Raw genomic sequence first — 25,046 nt, 5'->3', positions numbered from 1 at the left:
GTGCACTGATGCTTGTCTTTCCTGTGCAAGGTTTTTTCCTCAGTGCACCTCTGAATGCTTGTTTGTGTGTATGTGTGAGAGAGAGAGGAATAGTCCACGTGCAGAAAAACGCAGAGGGAGGGTGACTGGCTGCAGGACATGCTGGGGGTAGGAGGGTGTCAAAGTTTTATGTGCTCTCCATACAAACAGATAAAGTCTGAATGGGGCACAGATGCAAGCCTCCCCGCTGCCCCGTTTCTCCCCATTTTCTCCACGTCTGACTATTTCACCTCCTAACATCTGTGTTTTTCCTACTTCACCTCATCTTTTTCGCTCCCCGGTTCCCTCCCAGGAATATTTCAGCATAATACTCCATCTATTATCTGTATTTTTCAAACATTATCCTCATGTTGGGAGTTTCCTTTGTGGTGTCTCTCCTCCTGTTCTTCACTTTACTGCCTCTTCCCCATCTGCCTCCTCTCGCCTCTTTCCCCCTCCTCTCTGCAGGACCTCAGTAAAGTGGGGTCAGCCTTTAGCATGTAATGCTGTGTCTTTCCTCTTGTTTCTCCCCTGCTCTTTGACTACTTCATTAATGCTGGCCTCTCCAAACTGGCCGATTGCCTTTCATGTTTTCCCCTGGGTCATGGCCTAGACATGACAGTAGGCCTAACATTTCAAAATAAGGCCTCTCCACCGGGACATGTCAGGTTTTTCACTGAATTTATGTGTATTTGTGTCTAACGGGATTAGGACAGAGTAAAAAGAAAAAAAAAATCTTACAAACATCTGTGCTTGTTATCTTTTTTAACCTGATTTAGTGTCACCGAGTGGAGCCATTGTGGATTGTGCCATTCATCAGGAGAGAGAGGTTGAATTTCTTTGAAAAAAAAAAGAAAGAAGAGTTTATACTTAACGGAGGAGGAAAGTTAGAAAACGGGGAAATGTGAAACCTGTCATTGTATGCTGTCTTGGAATAATTGTCACGTATATTTAGCACATTGAGACACAAAGACAGCTGTTGTTGCCAGCTCACTTCTATTTTGGCCCTGCGTCCGTCCTGTCATTTTAACTGGGCCCATATCTGTAAATAGTCTGTGCCGCTGACAGGCTCTTCACACAGATCACACGCCACACCAAGATCTTATCTTTTAATATTAATAGAAGCCAGACTTTGGGGATCTAATAACCTAAATTGAACTGAACACAGTCTTAGGTTCAGTTATCGAAATTCGCTGCTGGCCCCGGCACACATCAGGGGTTTAGTTTATCCGGGATCTTGCGTCCAGTAATAATCCTTAGCCTCTAACCTTGCAACCTCTTCACCTTTTAGTAACAGTGGAGCCCCACAATCTCTCCTTCAGTAAGCTTCAAAACCTAAACAAGGGCAAACAGGATGCTCGGTCACTCCTCCACCTTTTAATCTACCTCCACTAAAAACACCCGGTGTTATCTCTGGGAGCTAAACGCCATCATCAGCACCCCTGCAAACCTCTCTCACCATGGCTCTGGGTGGGGGGAGTGTTTAAATTAGGGGAGAAGAAACTACAGTTATAACATGTTTGTAAATGTTTAAAGTTTCTGACAGATGAATGTCTGAAAAATGCATAAATATAACAGATATCACAAAATTGTATGTGAAATCTATATCTGAACTCTTTTCCCCATAAAGACAACATTTGACAACCTCCCCAGTACCCTAAGTGACATAAATGAGTTTTGTCACCTTAGTATGTATCAAAGCTGTGGTTTGACAACCATTAGAATAGTTTCCAAAGGTAGCTACACAGAGACCACCCTTAATGACGTCTGATGTACACCCAGACATTCTGTTCTATAAGGAGGCCTGAAATGTGACAGAAACTGCTCAGTTCAGAGAAGAGCTTCAAGTGTTACTCCCGCAGACTTTCATGGAGTAAAGAGTTTAAAGGAAGCCAGGTCTAATTTAAACATTACTTGTTTTGTTTTACCAGGAGGGAGCTGGTCCCTATAAGTTCTTCTTAGCGCTGAGATTTTAGTTAGAAGTGGAGCTCACAGTTCAAAACACCTAAAAGACATGTAAAGGAGACTTGAAGCCAATCACCTCTCAGCTTTTGGCCTGAATCTACCACCTTTACTGTGCAGACATCCATGCAAGAAGACGGATGAAGATAAGGGTTGTTTGTCTCTATAGGGTGGAGGGGTGAAGGAGGAGGAGAGGAAGAACTTGGAGGGCTGTCAGGGTTCCACGACGGATCTGATCAGGCTGCTTGAGGGTGGTCAAGGGAGCCTTTCCTAACAAAACAGATCGGATGACTTGGCATTTGGTCCTGAAGTTGTCCATGCATCTATCTGTCAGTCTTTCTGTCTGTTGGGTTATGTGGGTCTGCCAACCATCAGTCATCATTCACTCAGTCTCCCACACACTGACCTGGCCCCCTCAGTCCAGTATCCTGCCTCTGGCACAGTTACTGGACTCGGCTGTGGTTGATGTTGAAGTTGGAGCTGAATTGAGTTAGCCAAACTGTTTTTGGATCCTCATGACATGAAACAAAAGGGCCCCCGAGGAGAACATTGAACCTGGTTCCAGAGAGCAAACAAATATGTTTCGATGCAGGGGCCCACATGCACAGGTATATGGATATGTACACAAAGGCAGGGCTTACGTGCCAATAAAAACAGATACACATACACGCAAAGCCATGTTGCCATATGTGCGTTTGATGGAAACACGTAGATTTTGGATACGATCCAACAAACCCTTGATGGATTTTCAGCTCTACTCTACTCCAGGACACACTCAAAAACACAGTGACAAAACAAAGAGGCATTAACCATCAAGCAGGAGCCATAGAAAGAAGCAGGAGAATGCAGTCTCTCCCAATCCCAGTTTTCCTATTTTTCCCTTGAGGGACATGAAGTGAAACTATCATTTGTTCCCTTTCCCCTCATGCCAGCCATCGTTTGTCCCTCGATCTCCTCTTCAGCTAATTCTGATATTTTATATGTTTGAATTCACAAAAAAATCCTTCATGCTGGAGACCCACACGATGCCCTTCTCTCCTCCTGGTTGTGATTGTACATGTGGTATTGGGCTATTTAGTCTTGTGTACTGCGGTGTCACTTTTGTGCTTTGTGGTATGGTGTTGCAGTAACACCAAAGGGACATTGGGCAGACAGGCTGAGCAGGGTTCTTCTTCAAAGTGAATTTTTAAAAAGTCTTCATTGTTTTTCATTCACGTCTCTTACACACGCTGACATAAACGGACATATGTGCACACTTAAGGTATGCTGATGTTCCTGTCTCCAATTAGGTGCTTTTTTTGGTGGGGGGGTGTCTTCAAGTGCAGCCCATGTGTGCATAGTATGTCTCTACCTCTGCCTATGGAGGCATGCTCACACACTGCAGACAGCTCCAGGGAAAGCTTCAGTAACTTGCACCCTCGACAAAAGAACCTGCAGCTGGCTGTTATAATGAACAGCAGGGCCTCCTCAATTGAGTAAGAATGGGAGATGTCTAGAATATCATTTTAAATGTCTGGAACATAAGACATGACGTAGATTATGGTGTATTGCTGTCAGAAGAGTGCAAAGGCAACCAAAACCCATGAATTGTGTTTGTGCTATCTTAGCTGTGTGGACCGGACTACAATTATTCAGTAACTGTCGGATCACCTGCTGGATCCTAATGACTTTGGTGATCTTCCAGTTTTCTTCATGCCACCGAGAAGTTTGTGGCTTTGAGTAAAACGTCTCAACAACTATTGGATGTCTTTTCACAAAATTTGGTGCAGCTGTTTTGTCTGTGTAGTGCAAATTTGCAGATGTTAGCACACTATTACACCAAACTAAGTTAGTGATAATGGTAAACATACAGACCGAACACAATTTGTAGCTCATGGGTGGGGTTTTTTTTTGTGTGTGTGTGTGTTGCTTGAAGAAGGTGCCCCCTGTGGGAATGCACTATAACAGGATGAAGAACTAAAGTCTTCATAAGCTGCTAAACACAAACAGCAGTTTGGCAACAATAATACACACAGCATGAATATAGTTCAATTTAGTTTTATTTTTATAGTGCCAAATCACAACAACAATGAGTGAGGGGAGAGAGACAGGGCAAATATACGCTGTGGATGAGCGCCAGAGATTTATAATAACTAATGATTAAAAGTCCTGCAGAAACACGTGCGACCCCTGTGTTCACTGTGCTTACATGTGCAACAGGAAGTCAGATATCCAGAAGTCATTGTCAGATTATCGTATTTCCGAGTTGAGAGAAATCTAAAATAATCTGATGTGTTAAATGTGTTGGTTTTTCAGTGTTTCAGGCCTTAGTTTACCACCGTGAGGCCGACTGTTTTCATGACAGTTTTACAGAGTGACAAGCTGTTAGCGTATTTTCCAGTTAATAACAAAATTTACCTCAAAGCATTTCCAGTAAATCATTGATATCCCAGCATGTAAAATTATGGACTTGATGTTTTCATTTTGCAGTATACCACCATTTTTTTTTTAATTTTTGTTTTTATCTTCGATAGTTAATAAAAAAAACAAACCCAACCTCTTTTGGTTTTCAGTATCTGCTGTAATTAACATAACTGAACATCATGTCTCTACAAAAATCTTCCTGCTCTGACCACATTCTCATGCTTTTAACAGCTTTTTTTTAATGCTTTTATATCGAGGGTTAAACCGATCTCAAGCCTAATCCCACTTTAAGAGTCAGTCCTCCTTCAGCCTCGGTTTTTGTTGGTTTTTCAAACCCTTTGCTTGACTGGCTGAGGCAGAGTGAGATTTAGCCAAACCACTGCTGTCACTTTCAATCCACAGGATCTCAGTTGTCATTTGATTGCTGCTTTGGACTTTTTTTTCTTTCCTTTTTGGTCATGATTCAGTCAAGATGTTTCCACTGCAGAGGACTTTAACTGTATAATGTTGTAATGATTTTGCCAGCACATTAACTTGACTCCGCACACACCTGCAACCAGATGGGGAGAGGTGGGATTCTCATTGGCTGTATTAAGGGGTTGTTTTGTAACTGATCTCCTGCCTGTTCGCTTTGTTGTTTTATGCTTTACGTTGCCAATCTCTCCTTTGTTCTGTTTCGCCTCTACTCTCATCTCCTCTCTGCTGCTCCGCTGTCCTCTAAGTGGGAATACAGATGTCAAAGCCATTTGCTGCATTGCCTGCGTTGGTGACAGGGGTGTAAAAGGGGGGGACAGTAAAAGTCAAAGACCGCTGTTGAACATGATCCTCAATGTGCCGTTAACCATAATCTGACCTGATTTGATCTTTCCTTCCACTCCTCCTTCCAGCTTTCCTCTCTCTTTACTGCTTCCTCGCCTTTTCTCCATCATTCCCCCGACTCGTCCCGTCTGCCACTTTCTTACTCAGTCCGTCTGCAGATAGAAAGATAATATTCAAAAATGTCTGTGGTTGCTTAATAGGGTTGAAAAGGCAAATAATGACAGGTTATGGTCATCTGTAAAAAGAGATGTTTTTAATATTTGTGGAAGTACAGAATGAAATTGTGCCGTTCTTTGCAGAAAAACCACAACCAGTAGATGCCCCAGGCGAGTTTAAACCAAATACTGAAGATGATTTGATTTTCACTTTAATCCACATTTACTATTTAGAGAGCAGGGTTTGTTCTTTTCCATTCACTTACTCCATCCTCTGACCCCAACAGACCTTAGTGTCTTAGCAAGCATCTCTTTTTTCCACTCATTTCCTCTACGACTATCATTCTATTGCTCCCCAGGGTATTTTGTGTCCACACATCCCTTGAACATGGTCTCTCTTTCGCCCCTTATAGCCCACATGTGTCACCAGACACTGTGGTGTTATCCTATTAGCACACTAAGTAGCCCTCTCGAAATTCCTCTGATAGTTTTTAATGAAGCCACTTGCTCTGGGCATCAGAGCAGCAGTTTTAAATTTAGGCTTTCAGTAACCATGTGTCTTACTACTGTCAGACGGCAGGCAGGAGCATGATGTACAGCTGGTGTAAAGTTAGCACCCTGATGAACCAATCCAGACATGGAGATGAGAAAGAGATCATCACCAGAGATGGCTGGTAATAGATGCATCAGTAGGATGTATGGATAAACAAAGGTCTGAAATGAAGGCAGCTTGTCCAGAGACCGAGGAGGCCAATCATGAGAGGAATCGGGGGGGGTCGTGACCCTCGACAGGTGTGGGGAGTGGATGGCATTGTTGAAGCATTCATAAAGGACCAAAAAAAGACAGCAGATATAGGAAGGAGATGCCCCGCTGAGGGGGAAGCTCACACATCAACAGTTCATCAACACTTAAAGCCTAAGAGGCTTATGAAGACATTTTTCAAATTTATTTCCCTTTTTCTCTCATCCTGCCAACACATCATTCAGCAAATCTTGTATATCCAATGTTTTCTCAGTCTGAATATGCTATATTTGAGTTATGCTAATGAGAACTTGCCCTGCCAGAAGAAGAAGAAAAATATACTTCATAGCTGAGCACTTTCCAAACAGTCTGAGACTCCTGCTGCTTGTGGGGCTGTTTTGTACTGAATAAACGGATAGACAGTCACTGCTCGAATGACACCAAAGTTTATAACTAATAATAAAAAAATTAGAGCTCAAAAAAGTTGTTTAAAATAATCTTAGGATCAGTTCGGAACTCTGCTGGGAACTTTTGGAAAGAAAAATGGCAAACATTACTTCTGCTTGTTTTTTGCTTTGTGAAATTCTGTACCTGAACTTCTTTCATAGACAAAGCATTTTATTTTGGTTTTCTATATTAAAAATTATAATTATTGATTAGTTGAAGCAGTAACTGTGAAAAGTCATTAAGCAGATTTTTAAATTAGATATAAAAACTGAGGAATTACTGCATCAACCTGCTGAAATGGTACTTTTTAGGATGTGTTTCACATTCTTCTCCTTCCACCATGACAGTTCTGTGTAGAAATGAACAAACATCTGGCTTTTCATTGTTGATTTTTATAAATAGGTCAGCAAATAGGACCAAAACCTAGTCCTGTTGTAGAGTACGATTGTTATTGCTACAGTATCTTCTGTTTGCGTGCAGCTAATTCAAATGAATGAACTGGGCAAAGAGAAACAAGGCCCATCCACATGATGGTAACCCTTTGAAGGAAGCATCAGCCTGTGGTGAATGTGGGGCCGTAGGTGTTGGAGGGGTCTGCAAAGAGAGGATCTGGCAAGTCTTCACTGATGCCAGGCACCAATGGGAATGTTGGGAATGCTGGATGTCCTTCACAGTGACCCATGTGTGTGTGCGTGTGCAAGAGAGATAAGTGGGAAATGTGGGGGAATAAGCGAGTGTCCTTGAAGAGTGTACAGTGGTGCACTGTATAAACACCAGCAATACTCCAGTTGAGCTAAATGCACTAATAGATTTTCCGTGCAGTCGCAAAGAGCCTCATCATACCGAGCTTGTAGGGCATCTAGCCTCCTGTGTTTGGGGTTTAAGGCAGAACTAATTCAAGTTTTCATTAAAATTCTCACTCTATATTTGTCTGTCTGTGAACCGCTAATGAGAAAATATCTCAGGGAATCAAGATCGGCCTTGGACGCCGAATTTGGGGTATGAAATTGAGAGCAGATGTTTATAGTCTAATTAAGTCAAATATTTATTTCTTTGACATTTTGGTCTCTTTTGTTGTGTTGTGCTAACCCCTTATAGTCGAGCAGTCAGCAAAAAAAAGTTCAAAGCAGTTACAGAGTGGAAAAATAGACAGCTACAATCTTCTCAGGGCATTTAAAGGAGCTGTGTTATGGTAATTTGTCTCTGTGATACCCCTATGCATGGTAAATCCAGGTTTTGTGTTTAGCATCCATCACGTTCTTATCAGACCTGTTGGGGTGTACTGCTTCCTGATTGATTGGTTGCTCGTGCTAAGTGGAAGCTGCAGAGTTTTTTTTGGTTTTTTCTTTTTTTGTACAGACAACCCGGAAAAAGACAAAGAGAGCAGCCAGCAAAGGAGTAAATGTGGCACAGAGATCGCTTTCAGGAGCATTAAAGCTCTGCAGTGTCTTGCACCAGAGGAGTGAAGGCCATGTTTAGAAAAGTGTGGAATGCTTTGGCCCGTTATTGTCCCGCTGGTCTGGTGATGGCGGTGTCAGGTTAACTGTGAGCCCGAGTTACTCGCATTCCCATCGTCCCCTCCCTAAAAACACCCAGCCGTCCCAGCCGAGCTCTGGGACTGGATCCTCAACTCATCTGCTGTCATTGTCTCACAGGCTTCTCGTTCATCATATAGAGACAGGTATGCTAAGCCTTCTGCCCACATTAACATTCATCGGATGTCAGTGGGTGTAAGGTGGGAAGGACAGAGTCACCTTTTCCAGATTTTCTTCTTCTTCTTCTTCTTCTTTTTCAGACAAATGGATAAACATTCAGGCTGACAGCCAGACAGATAACAAACTCTGGCTTATCAAGGACCCGTGAAACAAAGCCACTGGAAGGAACTCTGCATATTTTAGGCTCACTATAGTCCTCATATACAAAAGCACATTTGTATGTGACCATAACCTTAAACATGCACACACACACAGTCGCACAAGCTATTCTTGTCTGAACCACTCATCTGAAAAAGTGCCGAGCTGGTTATGTTACACTGGGACAGGCTGTGGAGGATTCGAAGGTCAGATGTTGAAGCAGGATAACCTCTCAGGCAGTTTAATGTCACTGTCATTGTTGTTGGCTCGGTACCGTGCTGCTGACTGCACGACTTCTAATAAAGTTAAACTTGCCCATTATGGGAATAATTGTTCTGCCTAGGCGGAATGTGGGCTCAGTCTGTGTGTGGCCGGGCATCGCCTCCCTCCAATGTAGCTCTAAATGCTTCACTTCCCTCGGGGAGGTTTGTGTTGCTCTGCTTCTCTTTGCCTTCTCACACACAAACACACACACACATTGAGCCTCGAGGCTGGTTCCATTGGACAGTTCACAGATCAGATTCACTGACATTTTAAAATGGGACAACAATGTGAAATCTCAAACAGTCAGATGTAAATTTCATAGACGGGATGCAAATGAACTGGGACGGTGGTGGAACAGCAGAGGATGAATGCAGATTAACTTTGTCATTCAAATTGATGGTTAGATATCAAAAACTCGGTTCTTCAAATAACCTCAGTGCTGACAGGACTTTGCTGTCATTGTTTAGAAGGAGAGCCAGTGGAAAAATCACTGAAATGTCACTCAGTGTGGTTTGTAGTCCCAAATTTTATGAAGTCCCGCATCAACAATTCCCTTTTTTCCAAATTCCATTTAAAACCTCAGGAATCTTCCCCACTGTGTCACCCACTGTGACAGAATATTCTCAATGAGAAAATAAACCATGAGGATGTTTTTTTAAAAATTCTGATTCTGCAAAAAGCCGCTGTAGTCCACTGGATACAGAGAGAGGAGGGATATGAGGGGTTTCTGAAGTTTTACATTAAAAAAGCATTCTGTTAGATATTCTGTGTTTCTTTTTTTATACCAAATCATGACTTATTTAGATCTGGATATAAGTATTGTCTGTAAGCCAAATCAAATTGCACTTGTCCATCTCCAAACCAACAATCAGATTATGCTAATGAAAAAAATAGTGCCAGCATGAAAATATAGAAAACTGCAGTTCCTTGAATGGCCACTTGAGACCCAAATGTAAGTCAGTCCCCGTAGACCCCATGTTTAAAGGTTTACAGTATTTTTTTTTAAAAAATCTATGAAGTTCTTTTTATTTTTCACACTGTGGAACTTTAGGTCTGGAGCAGCACAGTTTTGAGGTGGCTAGCACTGTTTCCTCACAGCCCTATCACAGCTGGGATAAGCTGATAGTGAAGAAATGATGCTCTAGTAAGTGAAAGAAATCTGTCAGTACGAGTATTTGGGCTGAAATAAGTGTTACGTTATAAAAGTAAAAGGTACTGTAACTATAAAAACATTTTTGATTTGATTTTGTTTTTTTTACTGCGGATCCAACTAGAAATGAGGAAGATATTTCTATTATTGTGAAATATTTAGGAAAAAACAGTAGATTTGTCGTTTAAATGTCTTTTATTACTAATTTATTTCTAATTCAGGCCTGTTGGCCTTACACACCTGCCCTAGTACAAACAGTTTAAAGTTTACTTGCTCAAACTGTACTACCAAAAAGTTGAAGAAAATGACTTTCCAAAATGAAACTAAGTATTTGTGTTTTTTAGAGATTTACATCTCCGGTAGAAATGCTAGAATTCCCCAGCTAGCATAGTCAGGCAAGGGAATTTAAACAAGAGACACCTGCAATTTCTGTCTAGAAATATCACGGAATATACTGCCATTGCGTAAGGTATGCAATTTGTCAGGCTTGTCTTTTCCTTGTTTTTTTTTTTTTTTTTATACGACTGACAGGATACTGATCAATGATCGGACCACAAAACAAAAGTTTTCTAAGGAAATCCAAAATCATTGGCACGTTGCAGTAAATTGTACAGAGGGTGTTCGGCATGCAGTCGCTCGCTGATCCCTATCGCTGTGATTAGAACTGTCATTAGTTCCAGCTCTTCCAGCTCCAGCAGAGCCTAAAAAAACACATTTATCTGTGGACGCGTAAAGTATAAGAATGCACACGGACACGAACAGAGTCCTTTTTGTGTGACTCTGGAGGACATTGCACTCACTTCCTGGCTTGACCCAACCCTCCCTGTAACCTTAAGCCAGATCTTCACCCTGAATTATAAGGATTTATAGTATTGCAACTTGATCCTTGTCAGCAAAACCAAAGTCAAATTATTGAGATTACATAAACAGATTTATGTCTCTACAGCATGAGTAATACAAGTGCACAAACAAACACACAGACGCACACACTATGAAAACGTCTGTGTGCCACACACAAACAGCTCTCACTCTCTGTATTTGTTGTTTTTTGCTTTGTTTGTGTGTGTTGTCCTGCGTCCGTGTAGCCCCGTGTGTGTTTTTGCATGGTGTCTTTGTCCGCATGTGCATGTTTGTCTTTGCCATATGTTTGTCATTTGCGAGGGGCTAAAAAAAAGGATTTAAAAGCCATTCGTTTAAGGACTCTGCTCCGTTTCCGTCACTGTCTATAGGACCGCAGTTTACATTTTCTCTGTATTAATGAACAGAAGTGGTGTGTGCCGGCTGGCTTGGCTGCGAGGTTAGATCTGTGTACTTTCTGTTCGATGGGCAGAGGTTTGTGTGTAAACACTCCTCCTGCTCCAGATGGGACTTCAAATGAATCTGTCAGCTGCCAAAAAGGAAAATGTGTACGAGTGCTTTTAATAGATGATTTATAAATACAGACTGTGTGTGACATCTTTTTTGGCTCACAGGATCTTCCCACGTTTTGTTCTGGACTCTTACATCAGTGTATTATATGCACAGTATGAAGTCGTTTATTTGGGGGGGGGTTCAGTTTTTCATGCAGTATCAGTACCTCTGTGATTTTTAAGCTTTCAGGGGATTTTTTTGTGCATTGTCCTGTTTGTAGGAGTTTTCAAGCTTTCAGATTGTGATGTTTCTGCAGGCATGGTGGAATGTGTTTGAAGTACTGGTAGGAGTATGTGGCCCTCTGCCCCAATAGCTCCCTTATGCTGTCTGAAGTGTGCCAACCCCTTCACCCTTTTCTCTCCCTCCACCAAAGGGCCCCCTCGTGCTCTCTGCTCCTGGCTCAACCCTTACCTTGCTTTAACTCCCATTGGGCCTCCTGCTCTCTCCTGCCTTCACCCTGATCCTGACCCTTTCCCCATCTTCCCCCCTCTCCCCTCCATCTTCACCTGGTGTCCACGCTGCCCTCTATCTGTCCTCATCTGCGTCTGTGCTTGTGGATGTCCCATTATCCTCAGGTCTTCTGGGAGCTTTAACCTCTTCCATTTCTTGCCCTTGCCTTTGACAAGCTAGCGCTTGATGCTAGGAAAGAGGAATGCGTCTGCTCTGTGGCGAACAGCCAAACAAAAATACGCCACTTGTATTTCTTGAGCGAAGGAAACTGCGATATTATGGTGTGAAGACAGATGGCTGCCAGTTCGCATCATCTTCTCAATAACTTGACCCCACATCTGGCTCCAGGGAGCCGCCACACAGGCAGGCAAGGTGTTCATACGCTGCGAGAGATTCATGTGTGGGTTTTATGCATAAAAGTGTGAAGAAATGAGAGGTTGGATCCCGATAGTGCAATGTTTATAAGACCTCACTTACTGGGTTAGCAGGATATAAATGAAAGGCTGTCATTCCAAGTCCTTTTTAATGGGAACATAATGTAGATCATGATCCTTTATGATCACTTAAATCTTAAGGCTTAGAGCTCATTCTTCTTTTCTTTTTGTATGACTGTTGCGCCTCTGTGTCTGTCTTTATTGGCTCGTGTTGAGTTGGCCTCAATGAAAAGTTCAACAGCCAAAGTGGAAATACTAGTTTTCTTTTGGGCAACACAAATTACCCCAGTCACGAACATAATCAGATAGAAGCGGCACTCGAAACAACGCTTTGGCTTGACCGCCGCCATTGAGAAATAGAAGCATAACGTTGCTACACTCTCTCTTCTGTGACAAGTACTGATGCAATCTACCGATAACACTCAGCCTTGTTTGACAGAATAAGACGTTTCCCCCTCATCGGGCCAGCTGACCCTCTTGTGAGGAGACTTTAGTAGAGCGTGAGATCAGTGATGGCCAACGCCTAGCTGGTGTAGCGTGACTGAGTGAAAAGTAGACGCTTTGACTCTCTTATATAAGCGGATTACAGAGAGAGTTTATACTAAAGGTGTAGTTGTGTTCGAACTGATGGAAGTTTAGTCATTTCTTGCCTTAAATGACCACTGCTATTGAGTATGTTGAGGCCCAGTTTCTCTTTGTTCAACCTCAGGACTTGTTGTAAGAGCAGTAGATTATTCCAGGTAAAAGTTTGGTAAATCAAGGAAAACACAAGGCAACACAACACACCCTTCACTCCATCTTTATATTTTCCCAAAGAGCTGCCCGACTGGGCAAGCCCAAGCTGTTCTGTATCAAACAAGCTGGGCTTCCTGATGGGTGATAAGTGATGAAGAACCGGTCAGGGTCCACGGAGAACAACCCCAGAGAGACACCGAGAGGTCGCATGGCATGTCAGAGGTCACGAATGAGGAAGATGAAGAGAGATTGGGTCGAACTCCTCGTGGGATCTCAACACAGATGGCAACGGGGGGTAAAAAGAGAGCGAGCTGCTATTGCTGTGCAAGTCAAAACATGGGAACTGCAGCTACTGCTGTCTGTTGCTGATGATCTGAAAGTGTGTCTGCACGCATGAATGCAAACAACACCTTCAAACCAGCGCCCCCACACCTATGAATGAAACACCCCACTGAAAACACAGCAATCAAACAGGAAAACTATCTGAGCAGCACAATTAAGAGGTTTGTTTTCCGAATGTCCGAAATAGCTGATGTGCTGCCCATTAATCTTTCATGGAGCTCGAGGCAGAAAATCCCCATTATGCTACAGAAAGGTGCACAGAGTTGGACGAGTTGTTTATTTACCATGAAATTTAAACTGCGGGGGTCATTAGCTCATATTATAATTGGTGTCATATACGCTTTTCCTTTATGGTCTGGTCTCAGTTCAGGGCGGCACTGGATGGCAGGTGTGACTAATTAGACTGCATGTGTACTACTATGTGCGTGCGTGCGTGTGTGAGAAAACAAGGCTGAAATGAGAGTGGAGCGTACAGATGTGCACGCATGCTTGTACTCCCTCATGACTTTTGGTGCAGGGCTTGTAGCATTTGGCCCTATGCTGTAGGATGACCCCCAGTTGAAGTCCTGCAAGCTCTGGGGACCAGCTGCTGAAGTGGGCGCTTTCTGTCTCAGCTGGCACCCTCTGTAGTCTCTTTGCTAGAGTAATGAGAGTTTTAAAGGGTGTAATAAAAGTGTTATTTTTCAAGAAGATCCAGGGTTAAACTCCTGAAGCAGGACAAAGCAAGGGAATGTAAATGGCTTCACAGTCTGTTAGTCATATCGTCAAACTCGTGTCTCTATCTTTCCTTTTCAGCAAGTTAGGCTAATTACCTCCTGTCTTGGCTCCCTTGCACAGTAAAAGTCAAATCTCTCAGCAGACGAGCGTTTCCTGGTTGGCAGGAAATTGACTTTTGAGATAAAGACTATTTGCATAAAGATGGTAGGAAAATGTGCATGTAATTGTTAGCAGGGAGATGGAGAGTTGGGTCAGAACGTATTCCTTCTTGAGGGTAAAGTCCTTGTCCTGATAGTTCTTTGGTTATCTTTATTATAGTTCTTTGATTCTGTTGATGTATTTGATGTTTTCTTATCACAGATGTTGGCCTAAGGATAGTTCCCATGCATTTGGCATAGAACGAGAATCATTATGCAGTCCAAATGTGCTGATTTATTGCGATGCTATCGAGTAACGAACCTATGTTTTCTTAGATGGAAAACAGGCAGCGGATTTACCACCAAGAGGGAACGTAACCTGCCGAGCCAGATGGTTCATTACACAGAAACATCTGAGGAGCGCTTGTTTGGAAAGCTGTTTGGAAAACGGCAGTCACTTTCAAAAAGGAGAAGGTGATTGAATGCGGCATCTATCACTATACAGTTTAAACCAGGGCCATGCGCCTCATTAGCTCCTCCATGGACACCGATTGGTCCGAATAGAGCCAGTCGTGTGATGGATTAGTTTAATCTCGTTACAGTCCAGCTGCCAGACAGGGCACAAGGGAGTGTTTTCTAAATTTCATGGAGGTTTAGAAACATGTTAGTGGAAGCAGATAAGGTTAGCTTAGTGTCGTCTTCTTTAGGGGATTGCACAGCAGAACATCTGCCTCCATCTCACTCTTCCTAGCATCCTCCTGTTACACCAGCCCTCTGCACGTCCTCTGTCACTACAACCATGAATCTTACCTGTGGTCTTTCTCTTTTCGTCCTGCCTGCCAACTCTGTATTCAACATCCTTTGTCTAGCATTTCCACTATCAACATTCTGCACATGTCCAAGGTTAGCTTGGTGACTGAAACCTGGTCTGTCAATAGGCATCTTTAATCGTACAACATAACCTTTGTTTAACCTGTAATTTAAAAAAGAAAATCACAGATATCCTTAACTTAAGAAGAAATACAAATACAGCTGTAGATGCATCTACAGGCAGCGCCTTGTGAATAGTGGAGCAGCCAAATGAGGCTTATTGAGTGCAAAACACTGAGTTCAGAAATGATATGGGAGCATTGGGCTAGCTCTTTGTTGCAGTGCCTTATTGCCTAAAATACACATCTCTGCACAACACTGTAACTCTTCATTTCGATATAAGTTTTCGACCAGATGAATATGTTTATAAAGGAACTTGACAGGTGTTATTTGTTGAATCAGACAGAAGCAGGCTCACTGTTTCCTCCCATTTCCCGACACGTCAGATGGTTTGCTGGGAAATATTGGAAGTGTGTGGTTTTAAACTTAGTTAGCTTTTAAGTAACCTCACAAGCTTGATGAGCTGTTGTCGCCATCCTGTTGACGTGTTCCTACAAACCAGTCCTTGTAGTTCCCTCTCAACATCAGCCACACCAGCATACATGCATTAGCAAGGGCTCACCTTCCAAAGACCGGCTGACTTTAGAAGACGCACTTCACTTGGATGTGATGATGTGGAGCTTTGGCTGCTGTGTTAGATGAGACGTGTTTTGGAGATCGGTGGAGATGTCTGTATGCGATAGGGTTTGGTAGAAACACGCTCTTTCTGTTTCAGATGGAAGTCCTTTGGTAGTCTGTGGTTCTGGCCAGGTAATGAGCTGCTATTGAAACCTCATGTCTCAGTTACGTTTACAGTTTGCTTTTAGCGTTTTGATATTTTATCTCCATCATTGAAATCTAGATGCCAAAAATGCCCAGTGTATATCTGTGGTTTTATTTCCATCCACTTCAACATGTCCACAGCCAATTTAAGAGAGGGCAGCTCAGTCATCCAGTGGCACTGCAGAAGCAGAAACACACTGATTGACTCTGGTTTAGCTCAAATTGCTTGAATGTGTTGAGACCATCTAAAACATATGGTGAGAACCTTGTGTGTTTTATAGAAAGTAAGGCAGAGCTGTGTAATTTGCATTTGTAATTCACCGATGAACCGTAAATACATTTTTTTTTAGTCTGATGAATGAGGAACCAAAGGCATGCAAGCATAACAATCAGCTCCTCAATCCTTAGCTCAGGCCAATTCTGGTGAAGTTTGGTGCTTTAAACTGGGGAAAATGTAAATTTTCCCCAGTTTAAAGTTCTTAACTCAGTGGTTTCTAAATTGGATAAGCACATCTCTTATCTGAGGGTTGCCGGTTCGGTCATCTACCAAGCCTCTCATGGGAGTGTATGCACTAATTGCTGGTCAAAGGTGAGAGATTACTGCAGCAATGTTCTCACGCCATGTCAGCATTAGCACCGATGGTATCCAGCGCCGTGATTGATCATCCTTGAGCTTTAAACTTTGCCTAACTTCACCACAGAGCCAATGTGTACAAAACAAACACGAAAGGGACAAAAAACAGAATCAAACACCCCTACGAGGAGCAACAGAATTGACCCAATTGGCTTAAGAGAGACTTCTGGCAATACTTAATCTTCCTCTGTGGTCTTCTAGCTTTATACTGTTGTTATGGGAATGATGCTGGGACTGGAATGATGTCTAAACTGTGTACAGATCCTGTTCATCTTAAACACATGGGATATTATAAATGTTTGTGTCTGCTCTGTTTTTAGTGGCAGAACTGAATTATACAATCTTACCTAACACACACATTTGATTTCCTACAGGCACTATTGCTCACACACATATACAAATGCTCAGTGCCCTTTCTGTAGCATGCTTCATGAGTCAGCAGTCACTCATGTCATAGCATGGGTAGAAATTAGGGAAATAAGGTTTACATAAAATGTATGGGCTAATCTATTTACTGTTTTTCAAGTACATCAAATTGTTAGGTTTAATTTTTGTGTATTTTTTTGCATTCGATGGCAAATTAATCCTATTTTCCTCAGAAATCTCATATGTGAAAGTGAAACTGATCCCCAGCAGCTAAATAAAATATGTGATTCATGGGTTAAATGCATCAGAAAGCACATCAGAAATTTTGTCCTGCTACAGTGGCTTTTTGTATTCACCACTGGGTGGTTCTTGAAAGTTTGATAAGTGTCCTACCCCAGGCCATTAAATAGAAGCTTTTGATTTTGGGAAGAAAGCCTCTCTTTCATCTTTCTGGTCCAAGTCTTTGCTTCCCATTCAGCCAACCTTTAGGCGATCACCATCTTCAGCTGTTATGGGATAATCAATTGTATTTATTGCCTAGTATTGGAAGGGAAAAGACCTATAAATAACAGTATGAAGCTCCACAGTCTGGTCATGTTAGCTACGGTGAATAGCTCAGATAAAATCTTGCTCCTCTCCACAGCCACCATTAAAGTTCTTCCACTGTTTGAGTCTTCTAACAAACAGCACATGGTTCCTGTTTTAGAAAATGATCTCTTAGTGCTTTTTTCTTTTTACCGTGTAGTTTGTTTCTCCAAACTTACAGATGGACAGTGGATGTGAAAGGTAAATGTCTTCCTGCAGGGGGGTTGGCTGTGGATCATTGTATGCACTGGTGTTCGAGTTACATGAGATGAGATGAAGTTAGCAGGTAATGAAATGTCACGCTACTAACAGGCAGGGAAAAAGCCCATGTCCCGATGACATCATAATCCACATGGAGGGTCCACCTGAACAACGTTTTCCCCCCACTCTGAGTATGGGGTAATAGTCCCCTATAGGGCCCCCTCACTGCTACATACGGTGACCTCTGTACCCTTTTTATATTTTAGACTTCCTGTTTTACGTATGTCAGTGGTTCTCATAATTTTGAGTTATTCCATCTGCAGTAAAACGTATCTTGGTTGAATTTTAGTGAAATAAAGGCCAGCTTGATGGTATAAATTAATATTGTTCAGTTTATTTTCTCTCTCATGAGCTTAGTTTTATTCCGTATTTTTCCCATGTCATCAGAGGTTAACCATCCAACCATCCATGTTCTTCAGCTCATCCGATTCAGAGTCGAGCTGGAGGACCCTGAGCTGGAGCCCAGCCTATGACACCTATCCCAGCTGTCATAGGGTGATATCATCCATGCTGTGAGTGGTTGAGGCCTGTTCTACAGTTTGACACCTGCTGATCTCTATTTTATTTGGTGTTTAGTATCAGACCTTGAATATAAGCCAGTTCTGTTAGGATTTAATTTCTGAAAGGTTAAGAAGTCACGATTTACATGATTTAATTCATGATTTAAATGTGATTTTAATGCGTAAACACACACGCCTTGATATCAGGTTTGTGTCCACGAGTGGAATGTGAGGACAAACCTTATGAAAACATCTGAGCGGGTCTATAGAGCTGATGTCTCTGTGCTGGACAGCCAATGGAAGTGCTGATGGTTTGGTGGCCCGGCGGATGAGATTCAGTCAGAATTAATAAAACTACAGCACCACTTCCCGCTGTGAACCCCCAGCAGCAGTCTGGGATAATTTTCAAATATTCCATTGTTTTCCCTTCTCTTTGGTTTTTGGACTCTCATTAAATCGAGTGTGTTTGCATGTGTGTGGAGATGCAAGCGTGCCAGTATGTGTGCTTGCACAATCTGCTGTCTGCATGAATATGACTTGGGAGACTTGGTGTCCCAGTCACAAACTGAAATAGGATGCAAATTTATGAATACTTTGTGCTGAATAGCTGGCAGTATCCTCAGAGGAGCAACTTTTGTTTTGGTTGGAGCATCACGCTGACCCTCATTCCACTCCCACAGCCTCATCCCTCACCATGACTTTCACCCATGCACATGTGACCCATAGTTTGTTGATCGCCGCTCGCAATAAAAGTTTAAGATAACACTTTTGAGTAGGAGGGTGTTTGATTTCTGAAGTTATCTTTGCTATTTCCGAGTAGTTTTCAGAGATTCAGTTTCTAGACTTAAGTAGTAGCTGCTTGCATCCCCATTTCTCTTGATTTCTGGTTCAGAGCTGTGGAAGTTATATGCCAGCACATTGCCTTATGAGGATAATTTTATCACAGGAATACAAAAGCAAGGCTTTAGAGTCTGATGAGCATTGCAGGGGGTTAAGCCGCACTTTCAAGTCGCATCCACTTGTTTGAAAACCAGGTCTTATACTCTTCCTGCCTCCTGCCATCTTAGTCCCGTCCAACTGACCTGACATCATCCGTCCTGCAGACACGCACAATGCTAACACACGCTGTTGTGCTGAATGGCTATCATTCTGGGCTTAGTGTTATCTGGATGCTCATTTCCTGCTCCTCACACCTCACTGCCCTGTCCTCAAACACACACACACACAATCAAATGCATACACAGCAAGAGAGGGAGGAGGGGAGATTACAAAGGTAGTCACAGAAGTTAAAGGTTACTAAGTCTGCACCTCCCAGTGATTGTAGGTCAGTGTGTTGTGCACCCTTGTGCTTTGCACGCATACGTGTGTGCGTTGAAGGTGGACAAAGCGGGGCTTGTGTGCACGAGCACGCAGCTGCAGTGACCACATCGTGTTGATGAGGTCTTAATCAGAGCGCTTACAGCTGGGGTTAGAAGGTCGCTGGGTGTCTCTAGGTTTTGATTGGGCCCCTGGGAACCTGAGCGAGCCTGAGGGCACGAAGGCAGGGTGGCAGCGGAGGGCCGCAGCGCCACGACATGGCTGATTTCTCTCGGTCAGTGCACCCAGCATGTTTCTTTCTTTTTTTCCCTTTTCCTTTTTTTTTTTTATACACATAGGTACTCACACAAATGCACACACATCTGACTGGGCACCACACAGAGACAATAGCCAGAGGTTTGTTATGGCAAGGCAGGAAGGGCCTATTGTGAGACTAAACCAGCTCTTGTACCGCAAACAGTCTCTTCAGCTTAAACTCTTTGCAGTGAAGCTATCAGTAAGCTAAATGTGTAATTGTAGAGGACAGAATATAAAAGATTGGAATGGTTTAGTGGGTTTTTATAGGGAGTCTGCATCCACACTGTGGACTGTGTCTGGAGGCAAGGATGGCTCACACAGATCTGGAGAGTTTAGAGAGCTTTTGTGCTGGAGATCTGTGGGCATGTTTTGCGTGTTTGTCACGGTCACACAGTTTCTAAAAATGCCCTGTAAATTTCAGTAAAAGTTTAAAATAAATCAAAAGCTGCCACTGGAAATTTGGAGCCCAGCTTCCCTGTCCACGTTTATTTACATGAGTGTTTGAAAGTGCAAGAATCTTTCCCTTGTGGGCCACTGAAAGAGATTTGTGACTGTGGCCTTTTTTGTTCCAGTGTGGAAAAGAAAAATGAGGTGGTTTTTGACCAGACTGCTACTATATGTATGGTGCCTGAAGCAGCAGAAAATGTTTGGTGCTGTGCCACCAACAGCAGCAGAAAATACTGACCACACACAACCCATTGACAGAATATAAAGCGATCGTTATGCTGGTCCAAGGACCAGAAGATGAACAGTTTGGTTTGGTATCGGGGAGTTTAACACCACAGCAACATTCTCTCCTGTATGGGTGGTAAAAATCAGTTAAAAAAAATTACAAGACATTTTAAACATGCAGTCTAAATATTTTGTTGCTTACATGAAATTACATGCGATTATAATAATTAAAAGGTTGATCAAAGGTTGATCTAGCTGAGAACTTCCTGCTGTCCCTCCACAGAATACCTTTTTGATAGCCTAATGGTCTTCTCTGGCCCCAGTGCACGCATCCCCTTCTTTGCTTTAAGCACTTAAAAGTCAAAGAAGAGAACTATAAAATGAAATATGAAAGAAGAAAAGGTGAAGCGGAGGTCACTGCAGAGCAGTTGCTCAACAGCGACTGGTTTTCCTCCATCCAGCAGACGTTCTTGGGAAGCCCAGATGCAGTCAGAACCAATCAGTTTCTTTGTAACATGCATTTATGTTCTGAATAAGTATATGCCATATACTTTTGATACAGTGACATGCCCAGATCCTGCCCTATATATCATGCGCATCCTTTAATATGCAGTATTAGATCCACATCACGTTTCTTAGTGATGTTTAACATCTGTCTTGTTTCAGGAAGCAGATGCTTTCTAGCACTCTGCCCTTCAGGATTACTCAAAATTAGAGGCCTCCCTTTCCTTCTATAGGAGACTACATGTTTGAATGTTGATTTTTCTGCCCAGTGTTTAAATGCTGCTGTTTATTCAACCTTGTCCAGTCTAATCCTAAAATGCTCACTGAAAATAAATGAATGGGGATGGGCCGTGTTAGGTGAGGATGAGTGGATGACGACACTGGGTGGAAGATGCAAACATCGCCTTTAGCTCTAATGGACCCAGCTGTTGGAGTGGTAATCATGCACATACAGTCTGTGACAAATGAGCAACAAAGCCCTCTAATTCAAGGAACCGCTGTCCACATGAAGGAAAGCAGCAGTTAAGGTGCTTCCTCGTGTCACTGTGAATCCTTGCGTGTCCATCAGTCCACAATAATATTTTACTTTAATCCGTTTCATGGTCAGCTGCCCAGGTTTGGCTGTTCTCGTACCTTCAGTCTTTTTTATTTCTGTTTCTTCATGTTGCGAAATATAAATCTAGAGAGCTTGGCTGCCCTTTAAGCATTTCAGTTTTTATCTGCTTGTTGGTGAATGATGACAGACACGCATAAATACACACACTTTTTAGCTCACGCTAAAAGACAGTCTTTCTCACGAGACCGGCACACTGACAGGCACACACCCACAGCAGAGAAAGGTTAAAGCAGTGTAATCAAAGCCACACTGGTTCAGTTCATAATTCAGATGTTTCTGTTTTAGAGGACTGATTGACAAAATTATTAACCCCTTTGTGATACAGTAAAACATACTGACTGCTTTATGGTTGGAGCATAAAAATCATAAATAGTGTGAGAACCCCAGTTCTGAAAAAGTTGTGATGCTGTGTAAAATGTAAATCAAAACAGAATGCAATGATAAAGCTCATTTTCAACTTGATGGCAGCAAAATCTCTCAGAAAAATTGAATCAGGGCCGTTTTTAACCCTGTGTAAACATGCAGCCATGTCTGAAGATCACGGGCCTTGTCCCTTGCACACAGAGATTTCTTCAGATTTTCTGATTCTATTGATGATACTCTACACTGTAGACGATGAGGAGTCATTACTCTGAAATTATTTCACAATTTTAGACTCAGTTTTCTGCATATCAGTGAAACCTCTGTCCGTCTTCACTTCTTCGCCTTTCTAAGGTGCTCTTTTTAGACCCAGTCATGTTACTGACCTGTCAGAAATTAACCTAATTATTTGCAAATATTCCTCCAGTTATTTCCTTCTAAAGCCGCTTGGTTTTCCAGCCTTTTGTTACCCATGTCTCAACTTAACTGAGACATGTTTCTGCCATCCTTTTAAAAATGAGTAAATATTTTCAAGGATATAATAAAATCTAGCAGTTTAAAAAAAATTTCTTTTCTAATTTCTATTGTAAGTAAAATATGGGTTTATGGGATTTGCAGATCATTGTATTCTGTTTTTAATTACATTTTAACTGGAGGGACAGCAGGAAATCACCCAAGGAATTGGGTTTGTAGATGCAATCCAAACAACTGTGGTAAAAATCGAAATTTGCCTTTGAGAATTTCAGTGCATTATACTGCAGCTTGTGCATATGTGGGTCCATGTCGAGGCTTCGATGTGTCGAGGCACTCTGTGATTCTAGTCTGCTATGCTGGACCCACAGGGTGTCTCTATAGGGAGATTAGTGGCCTTCCGCTGGCTCATTTAGATTTGGGTCTTAGCATTGTTACAACAAGTAGACAAACTGCTTTGTTGCTCTTTTTCATTCAGCCCAGGTTTTTTTTTTCTTGGGGGAGGGGGGGTGCTGGATTGATAAGAGGAAAGGGATGTCAGGGAAGAAAAAAGAAACCAATAACATCCATTGTGAATAGCCATGTTTGTTTATTTATTTATTTATGTATTTCTCTGGAAATCCCATCAGTCATCAGCGTGTGAGCAGAGGTAATCGTATTTACTGCTGATTAATTGATAATTGATAAATGCTGTGGTGCAGTTTAGTGCTGAGAGGGGCCGTGAGCAGGACCATGTGGAACCCCCGCTCGGCCCAGAGATGAAAGACAGACCTCCCCTCATTGTTTTGGTCCTGCATCAGTTTTGTTTTTTCAGGAGGCACAAACGAAGGCCAACGAAAGATCTCGATCCAGTCAGCCCCATTTAAAAAAAATGTTGGGGATGGTGGTGGAGGCTGGGCAGGGGACTTCCCTGCCAGGGGATGCCAGATGTGTGACCCAGCACATTACTCTGTGATAAGAGTGACAGCTGACTCTGAGCAAGAAGCATATGGGAAGATGGAAAAATGGAAAAGTCCAGAAGAAAACAATTGTAGAGATATGGGGGAAAAAAGAAAGAGAATATGGGCAATGTGACAAATAGACAATTCAGAGATGTAGGATGGGGAAAAAAGGGGTTTTTGAGAAGGAGAGAGGCTTCTGTTATTCATCTGCACTTCACATGTGCAGTCCTTTTTTCACTGAATGTACCAGCATGGTGAGTCCTCGAGGCATCAATAACCAGACGCTCACTCAACACAAGTTTCAGCCCTCTTTCCACCCCTAACAGACTATGTAATAAAACCAGTGTGTTTCACAGAGACTCTCTCTTTTGTCGTCCGCTCCTCCCCCCACATTTTATGTCTAATTACCTTACCAACACTAAGTTGGGCTGTGCAGGGTCACCTATTTATACAATGCTCGCGGGGGGCCGGGAAAAGATGATAGCGATTTATTGTTCGTGTTTTTTATTTTAATAGACTGCAGGCTCTGCAAGGCACACATGTTTGCTCCTGTTAGCGAAGGGATTTTTTTTTTCCTCTTCACAGGTTATGACTGACCATCCATGAGCTAATGGCTAATGTTATCTGAGTGATCTGCTCACCACTAGATCCCCCGCTGTGTCTAACCTGGACACTGCAGAACAAAAACAGACCACATGCTGATCTGTGTTGTTTTAACCCTCTGGGGAGAGGGAAGAGATAAGTGATAAAGATCTGTGTCGGGCTTTTGGCCAATCCCTATTGTTCAGACGGAGAGAGGAATCTATCACTTCATCAATTCGCTCCGCAGTCAGCACAGGCACAGTAACGTTTAATGTCAGGGTACGGTATATTCTTTTGTATGTAGCAATGTAGGTTGTGCAAGAGCGAAAGAAGGGGAGGAGATGTGGAAAAGGGAAAAGAGGCAAAAGTAGCAAAATGTGTGGATAAAGCTGCTATGAGACAATTTACAATCAGGCAAAGAGAAATTTAACTCAGAGCCTTAAATCACAATCAGTGTGCTGATTGTGGACGCAGCAGGTCAATTTAACATACATTAGCGTGAATAACGCAAACGTTCCTAAAATATCAGCCACGACAGCGAAAGACCCCAAGAGAATGTCTTCATTCACTTTGTGGAATTTAATAATCATCAAGTTACAGGAGCTACAGTGAGCGGGCTGTGCAGGACGCCAGTCGCCACAGGACCACCGCAACCAAGCGATTCATCCAAAACATAATTTTAGGAATCACTTTATCACTTTACAACGTAAAAAGTAGCAATTCATCCACATCAGATGGACTGAGGTGCATGTTAAAGTGGAGAAGAGTCGTGTGTGTGTAGTCACCCCAGAGCCTCCCCTTAAAGTAGCCATAATGACAACAGCATGTATTGAGCAGCAGAGAGAAAAAGCAGAGTGCTGTTAGCTGTCTGTTATCAGTTGGCCTTTGATAGCGCATATTTCAAATAAAATTATACAGCCATTTCATTTATTAAATGTGGATTAAGTTTTATAAATCTCTTTTATACACAAATCCTTATCCTCAGAACAACCTAATATTAGGTCCCAATACTAATATTAATGAGCAAAAAAAAAGAAAGGCACAAATATTTACATCTTTGTGTTTGTTTTCTCCTAACAAGTAAAGCTGTCATATTTGACTGTCCTCGAGGAAATACAGCTTAATAAAATATGCAACCGTGTCGAATTGGAGACTTACGTAAAGGGCAAAGAGAGGTAACAAGATTTCAAACTTTCACTCAAAAAAAGGA

General features: G+C 42.4%; 1 protein-coding gene and 1 long non-coding RNA gene across 2 annotated transcripts in view; one reads left to right on the top strand and one right to left on the bottom strand.

The window, feature by feature from the left end:
- The window catches only part of col23a1b (collagen type XXIII alpha 1 chain b), a 126,525-nt gene that overhangs the window by 12,534 nt on the left and 88,945 nt on the right, over positions 1 to 25,046 (top strand). The window lies entirely within an intron of this gene.
- LOC147337884 (uncharacterized) lies at positions 4,059 to 5,732 on the bottom strand. The gene is made up of 3 exons (XR_015124992.1): positions 5,624 to 5,732; positions 5,237 to 5,354; positions 4,059 to 5,141 (listed from the first exon to the last, which is right to left on the bottom strand). It is a non-coding gene; the product is annotated as an uncharacterized LOC147337884 (long non-coding RNA).

This window comes from Aulonocara sp. 'chitande type north' Nkhata Bay, linkage group LG2 (assembly GCF_057382095.1).
Source record: "Aulonocara sp. 'chitande type north' Nkhata Bay isolate Kocher_YH1m ecotype deep benthic linkage group LG2, A_spYH_male_GT1.1, whole genome shotgun sequence".
Taxonomy (NCBI): domain Eukaryota; kingdom Metazoa; phylum Chordata; class Actinopteri; order Cichliformes; family Cichlidae; genus Aulonocara; species Aulonocara sp. 'chitande type north' Nkhata Bay.
Note: the sequence above shows the minus strand (reverse complement) of the source record. Positions and strands in the feature narration are given on the sequence as shown.